Source organism: Schistocerca cancellata, chromosome 6, assembly GCF_023864275.1.
Source record: "Schistocerca cancellata isolate TAMUIC-IGC-003103 chromosome 6, iqSchCanc2.1, whole genome shotgun sequence".
Lineage (NCBI taxonomy): Eukaryota > Metazoa > Arthropoda > Insecta > Orthoptera > Acrididae > Schistocerca > Schistocerca cancellata.
Window position 1 is genome coordinate 277,558,170 of NC_064631.1, and position 16,856 is coordinate 277,575,025.

Sequence of the window (16,856 nt, forward strand, 5' to 3'; positions counted from 1 at the left end):
ACTTTGCGCTAAATTTTCAGGGATGGATCACGTCACGAAATTGGTGGTACGAAGATCTCGCATAATTAGACTGTCAAATAGAAAATTTTTCGATGGAACTGAACGAATAATATGAAGTCTTTATGTATTAGTGCAATGATTTAGTCAAGGGGAATTCCATTCTTGAAATTACAAAAAAAGTAGTGAAGGGACGAATATTAGAATACCCGAAACGGATCGCAGACCTCGCATTTTAAGTGGACGTGACTGCACACTGCCCCCAGTAAGGCACAGCGACGTGAAAAACAGCTTATTTGTGATTGGATCGAGATGCATTTGAAAAGAAAATAACGTTGTAGACGGGACAAGTTCAGACAAAACACAATCGTGCTCCCGAAGCTCACTAATTAAAGAAAACGTGGGGCTTGAAGAATTGTGGCCTTTACAGAATTAAAATTGTCTTACATCTCTTTTCAAACTATTTTCCAGATCGTTCGCCATTTCGGTTTAAAGCGCCTCTGTGGCTGTGCAGATGCAGGTGATTCAGCTGGAGTGTAATTCCCGTTTTAAAGACAAATCGTTTTATGTTAAAACCGTCTAGGACTTTGTTTTCATGAAGTAGGGTTTCCATCTCATCATAATGAAGTTACAAAAGTGCTAATATATTTGTATCGACATATCTGTATGAAAGGCAGCTCTCACTTATGAAAGTAAATACGTAGCGGTTACGTAACAACCAGCGTGCGAAAATCTGAACTTGTCTGTGTCCGTCCGTTTGCCGGCTTTTGTACCGTATAGGATTTATATACGTATTCAACGAGCAAAAAGTACATGGGACAGTCACATTAATGTGAACCCGCTCTTGTTCGACGTCATCGTGCAATAACCACTCAAAGACGACAGGGTGGCAGCACTAGGATTGGAGGGTATATAAGTCTGGGGGTGGGGTACGCGGAAAACAAATCTGCCGTTGTAGTAACGGGGAAACGGAGCGATTTATCTGATGCCCAAACGGGTACGATCATTGACGTTCTAGCGAATGATGGAAGTATTTTCGATACGGATAAGTTTGTAACCCGTTCACGTGCCGTCATGGTTAATGTGTAACGTACATGGCATTTTCCAAAATTGACGTCAAGGAAACTGTGACGCACTTCGGGCCATAGAAGACAGGGGTGAAAGATGGATTCGGAGATGTGTACAGGCAAACAGCAGATAACCGCAGGCATAAAGATAGGGGCTACCAACAGTGTCCTCTCAATGACCATTCAGTGAATACTGCAGTTCATGGGCCTCCTCAGCAAGCACCTAGAACATGCGCCTATGTTCACTGCTATTCATAGGAGAAGAACGTTTGAATTTGCATGCCAGTACCGCAACTGGCAATGGCTCTGAGCACTATGGGACTTAACATCTGAGCTCATCAGTCCCCTAGAACTTAGAACTACTTAAAACTAACTAACCTAAGGACAGCATACAACACCCAGTCATCACGAGGCAGAGAAAATCCCTGACCCCGCCGGGAATCGAACCCGGGAACCCAGGTGCGGGAAGCGAGAACGCTACCGCACGACCACGAGCTGCGGACTCAACTGGCATACACTGAGGGATAACATGTGTCCCTTTCTGATGAATCACGTTTTGTGCTTCATCAGGCAGATTTCCGCTGGCGTGTAGCGCCATGCGAAAATCGTCTGAAGTGCCCAGGTAAGAGAAGGGAGGATTATGGTCTGGAGAATGTTTTCGTGGCATTCCCTGGGTGATCTCGTCATTCCCGAAAGCACAATAAATCAACAGAAGTATGCATCTACCCTTGGGGACCACGCACACCCCTATGTGGAGTGTACTTTTAGATGGCGTGACGGTTTCTACCAGCAGCACAATGCAACATGTCACAGTTTGCAGTGTAAGAGCGTATTTCAAAGAGCACCAGGATGAGCTTGCTGTACGCCCTGGCCACCATATCCCCATCCCCCCCCCCCCCCCCCCAGATTTAAACCCAATCCAGAATCTGCAGGACCACCTCAATCGTTTTATTTCGCGCTATGGATCCTCAACCGTGAAATCTAGCGGTCCTAGTAAGACAATGGGGTTGGCTTGGCATTCCTTTTGGTATCTTCCGGAACCTCACTGACTCTTTTCCTGAACGTCTCACAACAATCAACATTGCAGAAGGTAGTTATTCTTGTACTTACATTAATGTGCCTGCACCACATTATTAATTAATAGTGAAAGTTTGTTTCATTGGCAATATGTGTTGTTGAGAAATATGAAATACGAAATCAAATTGTATGTAATGTGGCAGCATTGCTGTCTAGATACGGTGCGTTTCCAGTTTCACCCTCTTCACCCCCTCTCGCTAACACAGTGTGGTGTGGTGGTGGGGGAAGTGTGCAGCTAGGTTGAGCGCTATGACACACAAGCCAGGGCACAGCCGAATTCTTGGCTGTCCCTAGTCTATAGAAACAAAATGTCTAGTTATTTAATTTTTATTTTGTTGGTCTTCACGCTACTAAGGATATGGGCTAGTAGAGCGCGTTTTACTCTGACAAGTGATATAGATTATAAATATAACGAAGTTTAAATTAAAATAGCTACATAAAGAAAATTGAAATAAAAAGTTCTTCTTAAATATGTCTGGTTAACATGATAAAGCATACTGCTATGAAGGTGAAGCTGCCACTGTTAAGCTGCTTAGTATGCTGGAGTTTGCGTTGTTCCACTGAAGGTGATCTATCTAGGGTAAATAGATGGAGTACGTTGTTGGAAGCAAAGTGGAATTGAAATCTAACTGCTGAGATAATGAGGTAGTGTGAGTTGGAGAAGGAAACTGTCGCGATAGTTTTGTGATAGTCGGAGTACTTGATGAAAACCCGGCACCTTTTGTTATGCACACTTGGTGCATACTGCTTGGTGATGCTGTAGAGGGTAGGATGGGAGTGGCTCAGTGAGTATGTGACAGTAGTATTCAGGTTAGACAGCGTATTTGTAGCAGATTATATCATTTGAATGGGTGAGTACTTTGTAGTACCTGTAAAAAAATGGATCATATTTTCAGCGGTGAGGGTGAAATATAGGAATCTGGGGAGCAGTGGTGTATTTATGAGAAGGATGCACGCAGTTAACTCACATACGATGAAAGAAAATTATTTCTTACATGCATAAGAATTGATGGTGGAGGGACAGGTGGCAGGGGATTCATATGTGCTGGAAATGCACGTTGCAAAATTGGATAAATGAGGGATAAATGAGCGGAATTTTACAATCTTTGGAGTGTTGATGATTTTAGGTTACTCATTTCAGGTAACGGTTGTCAGTGACTGGTGCAAGGAAGGTAAGTCGAAGAGACAATGGAATGTTTGCTACAGTTAATGAGGGGAGCTTTTGGTAATGACGTAGTCGATAATTGGAAAGGATTCTGAGAACGTACCGACAAGGTTTCTGGGTTCGGTGGTGCTGTGGTGCTGTGCGAACCTGGGGATTATAATTGGGGTTCAGTCCTGCCCTGTCTCCTTTAATGTAATACCTGGAGCAAGTATTTCTATCACAGCAAGAAGGGTCGGCGTACAGTAGGGAATACAAGAGTTCGAAAAGTAGTTTACGCTGTAGGAGGCATTAACATTATGTACCGTTTATATTATTGATGACAAAGTCTTTCAGGCTGTCAGTTAAGATACGGATTTTTTCACATTTAATATTTCTTTCTGGAATGCAGAGTATGGCTGTGTTATAGTAAAGCGAAGTATTTTGGAAAATGATGTTCTATATACTCACATCTCTGTTATTACAAAGATCGCAACAGGAATCCTGATCCTGCATGCCAATCGAGGTCAGAGGTGGCGCCGCGGTCAACTTGTAAGTGCTCCGCAAAGGTGGAAAAATATACTGAAGAGCCAAAGAACCTGGAACACTTCCCCAATATCGTGTAGTGCTCTGCGAGCACGCAGAAGTGCTGCAGCACGACGTGTCACGGCCTCGACTAATGTCTGAAGTAGTGCTGTAAGGAAATGACACCATGAATCCTGCAGGGCTTTCCATGAATCCGTTAGAGTACGAGGGGTTGAAGATCTTCTGAACAGCACGTTGCAAGGTATGTCAGATATGCTCAATAATGTTGAAGTCTGTGGGGTTTGGTGGCTAGCGGAATTCTTTATACTCAGAGCAATGTTCCTGGAGCCACTCTGTAGCAATTCTGGACGTGTGGGGTGTCACATTGTCCTGCTGGAATTGTGCAAGTCCGTCGGAATGCACAATGGACATGAATGGATGCAGATAATGAGACAGGATGCTTACGTATCTTTCACCGTTCCAAGTCGTATCTTGACGTATCAGGGGTCCCATATCACGTACAGTCATCAACGGTAGAAGAGCGTGACTTCAGATCCGAATGCCCTTATCGATGATGTTCCGTTGAATGGCTCGCACGCTAACACTTGTTGATATCCCAGTACTGAAATCTGAAGCAAATTGCAGAAGGGTTATATTTCTGTCATTCTCAACGATTCTCTTCTGTCGTCGTTGGTCCCTTTCTTGCAGCAGCTGTTTCCGATCGTAACGATGTCGGAGATTTGATCCTTCCCCGGATTCCTGATGTTCACGGTACTCTCGTGGAATGGTCGTACGGGATCCCCACTTCATTGCTACCTTTGAAATGCTGTATCCCACCGCTCGTGCACCGACTATGACACCACGTTCAAACTCACTTAAGTCTTTATAATCTCCCATTGTAGCAACCGTAACCAATTTAACAACTGCACCAGGCACTTCTTGTGTTATATAGACGTGTACGACCGTGGCCCTGTATTCTGCCTGTTTACATAACTCTGTATTTGAATATGCATGCCTATACCAGTTTCCTTGGCGCTTCAGTGTATAGCTGAAGTATAATAAGAGATCAGATATAAAGTATTTCCATTTATTGTAATAATTAGATTTCTGTGTTAGACGTTTACTTCAGCTTATGATACTGCACTCTAACTGTTCACTTATATGCTTTAATCGGAGTATCTCCAAGTACGGTAACATAACTGCGATTAAAATAACTTACTGTATCGATAGACGTACAGCTGCTGTATTTGAGTATTCTTAGCTGGCAAGGAAATATACTTAACAATAACACTGACTAAATCGTGCGACTCATGTGTGTTTCAGATCTAGATGAAAATAATTGCTAACTCAAAGAACACAAAAATATTGACTAATTCGGTTTTTTATGAATTTACAGTTCCATAGAGACAACTGGATTTGGAATATGTGACAGTTTACATTTCTTTTGCTAATGCTGATAGTGCCTCTATGACGGCCTGCCACCTTTTGACTTATTTCACAGAACTAAATACAGAGTTCATTATATGTTGCTTTCATGGAAAACAAGAAGATACGTAATTTTCTATTTGATGCCGATTCTCAATTTTGTGTATTATATCTGTTGAAGGAACGAGGGTTTTCGCTGTGTTGGAAGCTAAATCTCACATGACGGAAGAAGCAAGGAGAACATCGTAAGTAGTCAAGCAGAGGCAAAGAACGTATTCGTTCCCTAAAAGAAGCATATTAGTATCAAACACAAGCATCAATACGAGGAACTATTTTCGAACAATGTACGTTTGGAGCACATTACTCTATGGACGTGACTCATGTACATTTGGAAAACCGGGAAAGAAGAAAACATAAATGTTTTATGTGTGGTAGTTTAGAGGAATATTGAAAATTAGGTGAACTCATAAGGCAACAAATAAAATATTTCGCATACTCGGCGAAGAAAGAAACATGAAGAAACACTGACAAGTGGCAGGACATATGTTAAAACATCAAGGAACAATGTCTAGTTGCACTGGAGAAACCTGTAATGCGTAAAAGCTGTAGAAGTAACTAAGGAATTTAGTGCAAGTGCTGCACTGACAAGAATCTAATGGCAGAAGTGAGTAATTCGTGGCGGGAAAGGTCGAACGAGATTGGAGAAAAAAAAATCGAGTAGCAGGTTCTTAATTAATCTTTGCCAAGATTCAGTGTCTCACAGTGAGTACCTGCAATTTATCTTCTATACTCAACTTTTATGTAAGAGCAGTGAAGTCTGCCGTGCTGATGTGAATAGGTCTATTTTTGTTTGGTTACGATTGTAGCAGTGAATCATTGCAAAAAGTATATCTCGTGGTAATCGTTCGGAACGATCCTAACGGGAATAAGCAAATATAACCAAATAAGATGCATACAGTTGCATAAAAGAAATTTAAATTCTTATGGTTTTCGGGCGCTTAGTGCCATTCTTCTGAAGGTTATACCTATCGCACTATTTGTGAGTGCAATTTATTGTTGACACTCGCTAATAATGCGGTAGGTGTAACATTCTGAAGACAGGCTCTAAGGGTCGGAAACTGGTAAGGAAACAAAATTTCTGGATAAAATACTGAATGAGAATATAAAACCGTAGAAAACAGATGCCAGATTACGAATTTTGGCAAGAATTTTGCTAGTGTGGTCTTCTGTGTGAAGAATCCTATGGAGATGCAATCCGAAAACAAAGGAAGTAGGTTACAGTACATTTGTTCCTCCACTGCTTGAATATTGCTTACCAGTGTGGGATCCTTACCAGATACGGTTGATAGAAGAGAGAGAAGATCCAACGGAGTGCAGCGCGCTTCGTTACAGGATCATTTAGTAATTGGGAAAGCGTTACGGAGATGATAGATAAACTCCAGAGGAAGACTCTGCAGGAGAGACGCTCAGTACCTCGGTATGGGCTTTTGTTTAAGTTTCGAGAACATACCTTCACCGAGGAGTCAAGCTGTATATTGCTCCCTCTTACGTGTATCTCGCGAAGAGGCCATGAGGATAAAATCAGAGAGATTAGAGCCCACACAGAGGCAAACCGACAATCTTTCTTTCCACGAATAATACGAGAGTGGAATAGAAGAGAGAACCGATTGAGGTACTCAAAGTACCCTCCGCCACACACCGTCAGGTGGCTTGCGGAGTATGGATATAGATGTAGATGTAGAAGACTGGATTGTTCTAGCCTTCCAGTTTATCTGTCCTATGTAGAATTGTAAAGCAACTACTGCAACCCATATCAACTAGAAACTACTGACTGCAATCATTCGTTGCGCTTTCTCTATTTCTCTACAATTTTCAGTCCCCACATTTCATTTGTTTACCGCAGGGCTTCCCAACCCCTTAGTGATCCGCCGGCTCTTTCTAGTGGGTCCGCAGCCACCCTTCACCAAATAGTGTAAAATAATGAGTAAAATTATTGAATAAAAATGAGAACATGAAATTCATCACTATTTTTCCCGTGTGAAAAACATTTGTACTTTTACTTCAAGTCGCATTCCCAAGAAGCCTTTGCGGTTCCTAAGTGAGAACGCATGCACAGTTTAGTGCCGGACAATGCGGCTTCTCTGATAGACTGTTTCGCAATAATACGGGGGTCGTTTGTGCGCCGGCTCACGGGGCAGATGCGCTGATGCCTTTTACGCATGCGCGGAGCGAGCTTTGTCGACCAATCACAGCGCTCGCTGGCACGTATGCGGCCCCAGCCATCATTAAATATTAAACTTGCTTTGTCAGTGCACTACCTATTTCATAAGTCAATCTTTGAAAGTTGTTTTCATTCATCTCTAAACCAAAGACTATTGGTTCTTTGGGGAGGGGGGGGGGGGGGAGGGGGGGGTCATTGGGAACATGGAACTTGCATTAAGAAGCTTTCAGTTCCCATGCGTTTCGCTCTGAAATTTAAAGTTATTGTGCTCTTGACTGACTAGGAGTGCGCCATGGATTTTTGACTGAAGAAGGGATCCACCAGCTGAACAGGTTGGGATGCCCTGCTTTACCGAATATACGATTCACCGATGCCTTAAGATGTGTCTTATAAAACGTCCCCTCATTTTAGTCAAGTTCTTCCATAACTTCCTTTTTAACTCAATTCGTTCAAGTAGCTCTTCATTAGTTACTCGATCTACCCACCACCTCTTCGGTATTCTTCTATAGCACCACGCATCAAAAGCTTCTAATGAATTCTAATCTCAACATCTTATCGCCCATGCTTCGCTTCCGAACTCAGGACAAACACGTTCAGAAAATATATCTTAGTCCCTAAATTTATATTACATGTTAACAAATTTGAATTTTTCAGTACTGTGTATCTTGCTACAGCCAGTCTGCATTTTACATCCACCCTGCTTCGTCCATCGTCTCTTATTCTACTGTACATGTAACAAGGTAGTTGTACTACTTTTAGTGACACATTTCCTAGCTTAATTCCCTCAGCATCGCCTGATTTAGTTTGGATGCGTTCCATTACTTTTGTTTTACTTTTATTCATGTATGTCATAGTAGGGTAGGACAAAACGTCATGGCAACACTGCAACATCATAAAGGATGTTCATCCGGGAGGAATGTCTCCTGTCTGTAGCTGATAGAAGAAGGTCATTTGAAGTTGCGCAGTAAGCGACAACGGCTGTGTTTGAGTCAGTTGCAGTGTGTACTATATCAAAGTGCTGGATATCAATTGAAGCGCCGTGACAATACGTTGCGGAGATAGGAGCAACTTGCACGGATCAAGACTGAAGTGGCACGTGGTCTAGGCGCACAAGAATGTGTTCAGGGATTGCTTGAGGTGTGTGGTGATGCAGCACTATCATATCGTACGGTGGTCAGACGGGTGCAAGTATTTGGAGACGCCAGGGCTGTCATTTATGATCGGCACGTTCTGGATGTCCCACCATGGACCACATAACAACAGAGCTCCTTGCTTCCTTGTTAATGTGGGTCGCCGAGATACCGCATTCCATCATCCTCCTTGAAAGTGCACGCCACACGACGAGATCCCTTCCGGGATCTCCTGCGTATGTGGTGGTTAGAGATGCTGTAGCGTCCACCGTGTTCACCCAGTAGAGTCCGTGAGGTCAGACCTATGCAGAAAAATCTTCATGTCATGTGCTGAAACGCTGGAGATGACATCATCTGCGCCTTCTGGTGGTCCTTGTGAGACATCGGCAGGGTGGACATGCTGACGGTGTACGACGTTTTCCATCTGCCTGGGGGGAGGGAGGTGGAGATGCGCGGTGATTATATTGAGAGCATGTAATAATGTGAACGTCTGTCAGTAAAGTGCGGCATGAATCATAACACAGCTATTTATCCAAACCACATATAACTTCCTTTTTTCCGCGCCAATGAAGAAACCGCAACATACATTGGAACATAATGGTGCGGATTCTTCATTGTAAGTAAACGAAATATCTTCAATTTCATAGAAATAATTTGTTTACATTACTTAAAACCGTCGTGGGGCATAACTACAATTAAAAAGACGTCGTCTCACACCTTGTTTTGGTTGTATGGCATCACCAAGCCAAGGTAGTTTCATCAGATGGGGTAACAAACACGAAATGTAATGTAAAACGTGAACTAGCCATCTGAAGATGAACCCATCTGTTAGAATCAGGTAATGGTGCTTTTTCGATAAATAAATAGCATTGCAAAAAGTGGCTGGTTGCTGTAATCTTGTGTGTAAGAGTCAACCTATATTTTGTACACAGTCAAGGGGTCAATATGTCAGTTTTTGACAAAATAGCATTATAAAGGTTTTTTCATCCTCCTGTAAGTAAATCGAATCAGTGTTTTGCAAATATCCCTTGCCTGATAAGCTAGAACGACGTGTGTGACTTGTGCCACGAAAATCGGAAATATCGGTCTATGCACGACAGTACACTGTACGCAAGTGCATTCAAAAAGGCCCCGCGCGAAAACGTGATTTTTCAGCGGGTCGTATGTCGGGTTCTATTGATCATGGATGTAACGGATAAAGTGCTTTGGATATCTCTTGATCTAGCACCATTTATACACGAGTACCTATCGGAAGAACTATCCCGCAGTACAGGGTCAAAATTTAATAGTATATATTACCTTCAGCCAAGACAAATTGAGCAAATCGGTAACTTCTTCGAATTAGGTGTGATCTAGAGGGTCTGGACCTGAGGCAGATTATAAAAGCACCATTTGCTCGTGGACAGTTCCTCAGAAAATCCCGAAAACCCTGATTCTTGGTATGAAAAATATCGATCGCAGGGATGACCACTTCTATAATTTCAGTTGATGGGAAATCGTTGAATTTCTTACCATATGATCCTAAGAGAGAATGTAGATGAAGATGAAATGGGAGATACGATACTGCGTGAAGAGTTTGACAGAGCACTGAAAGACCTGAGTCGAAACAAGGCCCCCGGAGTAGACAACATTCCATTAGAACTACTGAGAGCCTTGGAAGAGCTAGTCCCGACAAAACTCTACCATCTGGTGAGCAAGATATATGAGACAGGCAAAATACCCTCAGACTTCAAGAACAATATAATAATTCCAATCCCAAAGAAAGCGGGTGTTGGCAGATGTGAAAATTACCGAACTATCAGTTTAATAAGTCACAGCTGCAAAATACTAACGCGAATTCTTTACAGACAAATGGAAAAACTGATAGAAGCCGACCTCGGGTAAGATCAGTTTGGATTTCGTAGAAATGTTGGAACACGTGAGGCAATACTGACCCTACGACTTATCTTAGAAGAAAGATTAAGGAAAGGCAAACCTACGTTTCTAGCATTTGTAGACTTAGAGAAAGCTTTTGACGATGTTGACTGGAATACTCTCTTTCAAATTCTGAAGGTGGCAGGGGTAAAATTCAGGGAGCGAAAGGCTATTTACTATTTGTACAGAAAGCAGATGGCAGTTATAAGAGTGGAGGGACATGAAAGAGAAGCAGTGGTTGGGAAGGGAGTGAGACAGGGTTGTAGCCTATCCCCGATGTTATTCAATATGTATGTTGAGCAAGCAATAAAGGGAGCAAAAGAAAAGTTCGGAGTAGGTATTAAAATCCATGGAGAAGAAATAAAAACTTTGAGGTTCGACGATGACATTGTATTTCTTTCAGAGACAGCAAAGGACTTGGAAGAGCAGATGTACGGAATGGACAGCGTTTTGAAAGGAGGGTATAAGATGAACATCAACAAAAGCAAAACAAGGATAATGGAACGTAGTCGAATTAAGTCGAGTGATGCTGAGGGAATTAGGTTAGGATATGAGACACTTAAAGTAGTAAAGGAGTTTTGCAATTTGGGGAACAAAATAACTGACGATGGTCGAAGTAGAGAGGATATAAAATGTAGACTGGCAATGGCAAGGAAAGCGTTTCTGAAGAAGAGTAATTTGTTAACATCGAGAATAGATTTAAATGTCAGGAAGTCGTTTCTGAAAGTATTTGTATGGAGTGTAGCCATGTATGGAAGTGAAACGTGGACGATAAATAGTTTAGACAAGAAGAGAATAGAAGCTTTCGAAATGTGGTGCTACAGAAGAATGCTGAAGATTAGATGGGTAGACCACATAACTAACGAGGAAGTATTGAATAGGATTGGGGAGAAGAGAAGTTTGTGGCACAACTTGACTAGAAGAAGGGATCGGTTGGTAGGACATGTTTTGAGGCATCAAGGGATCACAAATTTAGCATTGGAGGGCAGTGTGGAGGGTAAAAATCGTAGAGGGAGACCAAGAAATGAATACACTAAGCAGATTCAGAAGGATGTAGGCTGCAGTAGGTACTCGGAGATGAAGAAGCTTGCACAGGGTAGAGTAGCGTCGAGAGCTGCATCAAACCAGTCTCAGGACTGAAGACCACAACAACAACAACATGATTCTAAGAGGACGTTCCCAAGGAATGTCAAACATTTTTCGTTTTCATTGTCCGTTACCGACATTTAAAATTTCAAAGTTACCGTACTTATGCAGAAAAACTCAGAAAGCAGATTATAGATTATAGCCATTTTTGCAGCGTGGGCTGCAATCACTGAAAAAAATAACGATAGAAAATGATTCGTATTTTAATTGTATATTCATTAGATATTCCTCCAGAAATGTCATTTCCAAAATCTGTATCCGTTGTAAAGATACAACAGAAAAATCATGATTTTTTTATACCAAAAGCATCAATTTTGGAGACTGCCACTTCCACAATTTCTGTTATCGGCAAATCGTCAAAATTTTTACCATGTCGTTATAAGGCGATGGCCTCGAGGAGCCTTGAAACTTTTTTCTGTATCATTATCCGTTACCAGATCAAGAGGGTCAAACTTAGCGTATTTATGAACGTCAAATATGCACGTAATATCATGTACATGGGGTAAATTTAATTCCAGCTGACGTAGCGAAAACATGGAAAAGTTTCTAGGGTCTCCGTAAAGGTTCTTAGGCCAGAAAACTCTATTTACAGTCAACAGTGTTTCAAAATAAAATGTTGTGACCCGCTAACTCTTTGTAATAGGCACTTCACGTTTAAATAAATATGCCAAAAGTGGTACCACACTGACAAAAAAGGGGCTAAAAGGGTCTTAACATGTCTGAAAAGGAAGGCCTGACATAAAAAGTGGGGAAACCAAAATTTGTGGCATGCGAAAGTATTTGCTGTTTTTCGTGCTGAAAAAGAGTAGTTAAGAGAACCTGACGGTGGAACAGAGAGGCGGCAGTGTAAATAGGAAAGAGAGATGAGACAATGATGATGGGAGAGAGCAAGTGGCAGCGAAACATAAAGAGAGATGGATGACGACAAAAGCAGTGAGAATCGAAGAGAAAGGGGTCGCTGGAAGTGGAAAACGCAGGTGAGTGATGACCATACACAGGATTGTGCGGGATCTGGATCCTCTGGGACTAGCAAATTTTAACATTTAAAAACATATGAGGGTGCAATTTGGACCGAAATTTTAAACACGGGGAACCCCCAGAAATGTTGAGCTGACAAGGTATGTTGAAGACAGTGGCACTGGGAAAGAAACACAAAGGAGACACTGTAAGTGAAAGAGCAGACAATGGCCGTGTGAAATACTGTTAATGAGTGGGAGAAAAAGGAGACTAAATACACACATGTAGACTGTGGCCGTTAAGCGGAGACGCTAAGTGTGAAGGATTAACTACGAATACTGGTTGGTAGGATTTAGAATGCTCTGTGTTAAAAGATCGAGAATATATTCGCATGTAAAAAATTTTGGTGAGAAAGAAAGAACGAGGATTGAGGCAGCTGCCTCCCCTCTCTGCATATTCGCCTTTTTGTGCACTGACATAAGTATTTTTCCACTGGTTCATCTATATTGAATGTAATTTCACGACTTTAATTAACGTGTATTCTTTCTGGTTTACTGAATTATTTGTAGATGACAGTAATTCCTAAGGTTGTATGTTTATTTACGTACTTTGCACACCCGGCGGAAAACTTCTCCCATGGCCGGCTCTGCAAAGACTTCAATAATTTGGAGATAATGTCGCTTACTGCATGGCCCTTGCTTTACCTGAGCAAACGTAATTCATCCGCGAAAGAAGTGATTTAAAATACTTGTAAAGCAATTCTTGAGAATTATTCATCAGTATGGGACGCTTACCACACTCGATTAACAGGGGATACTGTTAAGTTCTAAGGAAAAGCGGGATGTTTCGTCACGGGATCATTTATCAAGCGCGAGAGCCTCACGGAGATGCTCAACAAAGTGTAATGGTTGAGGCACCTCGGAGGGGCTTGCTGCTAAATTTCAGAGGGCGTACTTTCCGTGAAGAATCGGGCAACGTATTACATCCTCACGAAATGACAACGGCGAGGATATCAGAGAAATGAGCGGCGATACAGAGATTTATAGATGATCTCTTTCCCCACGCACCATTCGTGAACAGAACATTGAAGAGAAGAACTAATAGTGGCCTCGCTCACATACTGTATGACAGCTGAGTGTAGATGTAAAGGAAATTCTAGTGGGATATTCGGCTGTACTCACAAAGACTTTAGCAAAGACATGCAAAACCGGTAATCCAATATAATCCGACAAATTCGTTCCTGTCTTCAAAAGCGCACTAAACGACATGCCGCTGACCTGAAACAGAATTGCTCATTGCAGGTAAGATACCCCCCAAAAGCAACCAAATGCGGCACATTAATTTACAAATAATAAAATCAAATTTCTGCTCAGTCTGTTCTTCATCAGCCAGTCACAACAATTAATGAATAGCTGATACCGAAAAACAGTGACCACAGATGCAGCAAAATAACCGTTGTATTCATCTCTGGCAGCAACATCGCATCCTGTTTATTTTGTTTTGCGTCGGTGTTAATACCACACGGCCTCAATGCATGAACCAAAGTTAAACAAAATGTTCTGTACATAGTTGGTTAAACTAATAAAAAGTATTACCTCTGAAAAACATGTCAATTCGTGATCGTCTTCTGCAGATGCATTTTTTCTCTGAATGGTCTGTCATATGAGTTATCCTATCCGCTGACTATCTTCTGAATATGCAATTATTCGTTGTTTGTGTAACATGACAGTATAAAGTGAGTAGTTTAGCTTTACTCCATGTACATTTTTCTTCAAGTTGATTTTAGGTCAGTTTCATTAACATACTAAATTTTTTTGTAAATTCGGTTTGCATTACTTTTATTTTCTCAATATCATTTTTTTTCAATTTTCTGTTTAGTTTTTCCTTCTATCTTTCTTTTACGTATATATAACCCTAGTATGTTGCCAATGATACAATCATTGAGGCGTACATAAGCCGTTCTCACCTATACAAATTTCAGTTTCATAAGTTCTGCTATTAATCGGACTGGCATCCACATTGTTTCATTTATTACTTACACGTTCAACAAATTTCACGATCCTTAGAAACTATGCTAACTAATCAACACTGATCAGCATAATTCCACTTTTTCAGATCGTTATTAGTACAGCATATTGCTTTTGCATTATAACGTTCAGTGCTATACTTATACGCATTTTACCTGATCATATTATTCGTATTTCATGCCTTATTCGAAATTAAGTACATGGAAATCACAGCTGATTGCTAATACACACAAGGGCGTGGCTAAGTTAAAAGCACTCATCACACTTCACAGTAACTACGAGAGCAACCAGCTTAATGTCGGATTGCAATGGGTGAACTTCTGAGTCAATGAAAGAAAAATGATATACACAGTTTCCACAGGAGTTGCTTCCTCAAAGCACGTAGATTGGGCATTTTTACCTTATGTTCGACCCTAATGTACAACCTGCACAAAATAACTTAATTACATATCACTCAAGATGTCAGACGCCGAGATGCCAGATACTAAGGATCGAGCCAGACAATTAGTAAACGAATGAAGTAGACGATTTTACCCTGAACTCGTCCTATCTATTACGAATACATCGTTCACAGAGCTGAAAATGGAGACCTAAAAAAATCTGAAAAGAGCTTACTGGAATGAACGAAAAATTATAAAACCTTTGAAAGTTAGTTACCGTTGCAGTGAACCCTTCAGAATCATACAAAATCATAACTGATACGCAAATTGCAACACGTAATGCTGTAACTACTGAAAAAATGGTACCTCACTATAATGTTCACCCTCTCTGTATCACATTAGCCACTACGTTCAAAAATCACAAGTCATTACCAGAAAACATCATTCTCTACACATAAATATTAATGTAAACGGTAAGTTCAAATGATGTCTCAATTGGCAACAATTAGGAAGAGCGAGGCCGAAAATATAAAAGCCAAGATATACACAGATTTTAATAAATGCACGAAATAGAATAGAACTTTCACATTAACATGCGAACTTTCAATACAGTTGTGCGTATTAGTAATTCATGTTCTTAATTAACACTCATCTCACTGATATTTAGCCACACTATATAACTGACGTAAGAATATCAGTTAGCTGGCAACATTGATCTACTGATACGAGGAGCAGAAATGAATTTATAGTATCGGGCTCATTCACCAATTTTATGTCTGGGCTTCTTTCTCTTTTTGGTTGAACGACGCTCGGATGTTCTAGTGATAGGGGAATGACACTGCTGTCGGTAATAATGATGCGTCAAATTCGAATTTGAAGTGGCAAGTAAACCGAGAACTTTTTATTCAAGGATTCCGTCGCAAGAGACTGTGTAGCCACGCTTTTAAATGGTTTGATAAAATGATTTTACAGCACTGGAAAATCTTCATTTCTATGCATCTGCAACGGTGCAATACTGCTGTAGGGCGTTTTGATGATAGATCCTTGTGCTGAATAGCAATCTCGAAACCCAGTTCAGTACAGTAACGATGTAGTGAAACGAAACCAGTTTCTGAACGCACCGTTCGAATAGAAAGAGTTAATAAAAACCTGCAGATCAAAGTTACCAAACAGAATACAGTAAGATGATAGGCTTGCTAGAGGCATGAATGATATAGACGCATTCATACTTATTGTACAGGAACTTGGGTATAATCGTTGAGTAGACACACAACCTATCTATCTCGCGCAAACACAGTACAGGACGGTGCAACAAGGACCACACTATGCGAAATGTTGAGTGAGGGGTCCACCCAGCTAAAATACACTCCTGGAAATGGAAAAAAGAACACATTGACACCGGTGTGTCAGACCCACCATACTTGCTCCGGACACTGCGAGAGGGCTGTACAAGCAATGATCACACGCACTGCACAGCGGACACACCAGGAACCGCGGTGTTGGCCGTCGAATGGCGCTAGCTGCGCAGCATTTGTGCACCGCCGCCGTCAGTGTCAGCCAGTTTGCCGTGGCATACGGAGCTCCATCGCAGTCTTTAACACTGGTAGCATGCCGCGACAGCGTGGACGTGAACCGTATGTGCAGTTGACGGACTTTGAGCGAGGGCGTATAGTGGGCATGCGGGAGGCCGGGTGGACGTACCGCCGAATTGCTCAACACGTGCGGCGTGAGGTCTCCACAGTACATCGATGTTGTCGCCAGTGGTCGGCGGAAGGTGCACGTGCCCGTCGACCTGGGACCGGATCGCAGCGACGCACGGATGCACGCCAAGACCGTAGGATCCTACGCA